Consider the following 2,560-nt stretch of genomic DNA (forward strand, 5'->3'; position numbering starts at 1 on the left):
GTGAGGTTATAATAGTTATCTCTATCCATATAATTTTTGTGTTAAGAAATCTGCAGAAACAGGTTGTGGCTGGAAGAAGCTCACATGGTGGCCTGGAAGGCTCCTCCTGTCAAAAACATCATGTGTTGGTCACTAGATTTATCAGAAGTGCTGTGACTTTTCGTCTCCTGAGGGGGACCTTCATGGAGTCATACTACATCAGATTTTTCATCCAGCATCAGTCACGGTGATATATCTGATGCAGTATAAGAGTAAGGAGCCAGAGCCGCACAAAAATGTGTGTGCAAATCCATCAGACTATTGGCAATGTAGTCCACAATACATACTTCGGGAACAAGGGGAGAGTCCGTTTGGTACCACTGAGGGAACACACTGGTTCAGATAAAGCAGCCTGGAAATGGGACATAAGATACCAAAAATTATTGCCGATGTGGTCCCTCTTCTCCTAAATGCTTTCCATAACAGATATGGGAAGAGATACCTGGAATCACTGACCGACTGCTTCACCTTAAGTGTGAGGGGGAGTTATCAGCAGTTATTCCTCCCTGCTGCGATCAGGCTGTTCAAAAAACAAGTCCCAAATGGGAGTAAGCTGTGCCCCCCACCAGGGCTGGGACAAGGCATTTTGGTGCCACAGGCAGACACTCAAAAGTCCAGATATACAACATCTACAGCCTCCCCCAGGTCCACTCTGGAACTTACCTCCTCATAAAAGCCAATCAGATTAGTCTGTCATAAACCCATGCTCATGCTGGGTTATAAGGTTGAATGTGGGTCCTGCCGCTCCATTCACTACTATAGGAGGATGAGAGATTGCTGAGCACAGCAATTTCTTAGATTGTTTGAGGATGTCACACTCGGGGGCAGACTGGCCATCCTGGTCGTCCGACTTGTCTGAGGACTGTCTCCCCCACTACCCGATCTAGCAGCAGGGCCAAGATTTAATCGCGCTTCAGCAAAAACAAAATGTGTGCTTAAAGGAAAACTACCAGTACATACAGGTCAAATTAAACTACACAATCACCTATACTCCTCTTCATCTTGATCCTTCTTGTCTACTTGATCCCCTCTCGCCCACATGGTGCCCAGCTATAAGAACCACACTGAGGTTCTCCTGGGTGCCCACCAAGGGACAGAAAACCACTGAAGGCGAAAGTGGGTTTCCTGACCCCGGAGGCGGACTCTCTCTCTGGTTGGGTGGTGTGGCGAGGGGGGAAAAACACTTATAAAAAGCAGTCTGGAGCGTAAGGATCGGATGTCCGACGCTCCGGGCTGCTAATTGTTCACGCAGGAGGCATGAATAATTAGCAGCCCGGAGCACCGGATATTGCCAGTGATAGTGTTTGTGTGTGTGTGTGTGTGTGTGTATGGGACCACTTTTAGAGTTTTTCCTAGGGACACTTGAAATTCCCAGTCTGCCCTGTATTTTCTCAGCAGGCATAGGTGGTATGGTCACTAGTTTCATTGTGATCCTTTGCTGAGACATTATGGAATTGAGGTCATACACATTCTATTGTACCATATATAATTGAAGAACCTCATTATACGCTACCACTAAAGCCAACAGGATAAAATTTATACAAAACAAACAATTTTTTTTTTATATATTTTATTAAACCTCTGCAGGGCACAGTCACAGAACAATCAATAAGATTGGTGAATATCACAAGCTCTTTTTCAAGCAAAATGCATCAAAAAGTTAAAAAGTTAAAAAAAAAAAAAAAAAGAACAAAAACAAAAACGAAACAAAAAAACAAACAAAAAAAAACTAATTTAACTCCACCCAAAAAGGTGATTAATAGCTGCAGAATGTCTCTGAGAGACTGGTATGAGCCAAAGAACAAGGAAATTATTAATAATAATAATCTTAAACTGAATCCAGCCTGAAAGAATATAATGCGAGTTGGTAACGGTTGCGGACTGCGGCCTGTGACGTGCGGGGGGGCTTCCGGTTTTCATAGAGGTTGTGGTGTTATTAGTAGATATGTAATAGCACATATAGAGATTTGTGTAATCCCGATTCCCTATTGGCACAGGCTCAACGAGTCAGAACAAAACCACTTGAGTAATTTATGCAAATTGGAGACTATTTTGCTTAATCTGAAATATATCCTTTTTTTATGGTTGGGGTCACAGATTTACATTCTTGATGTAATAAAATGATAATGAACAGTTATTTATTAGAAGGACAACAGAGTCATTGATAAAAGGGATGGATCATCTTCCATGCTTTTAGGTCATGTCTTAAAGGGATAGTCTGGGTCTAGAACACTAGAATGCTCCACTCTATTCCACAGGCTAAACCTGGTATTGCAGCCTCGTCTGAGCTGTAGTACCATGCCCAGGCCATATGGCGCTGTTCTCATAATAGAAAAAAAAAATCATCTATATAATGTAACCCTGGTCCATATCTTTAAGACGTGACCATCGTTTTAGAGGGCGATGATAAATCCATTTACAAATCCTGGTCTTGCTCCAAAAGTTAGATCAGATCTGTGCAGCAGCTGGGTAACCGTCATTACATTTCTGTGCATCACATTATCAGGTAAAGCCTGTACCA

Source organism: Engystomops pustulosus, chromosome 10 (assembly GCF_040894005.1).
Source record: "Engystomops pustulosus chromosome 10, aEngPut4.maternal, whole genome shotgun sequence".
Lineage (NCBI taxonomy): Eukaryota > Metazoa > Chordata > Amphibia > Anura > Leptodactylidae > Engystomops > Engystomops pustulosus.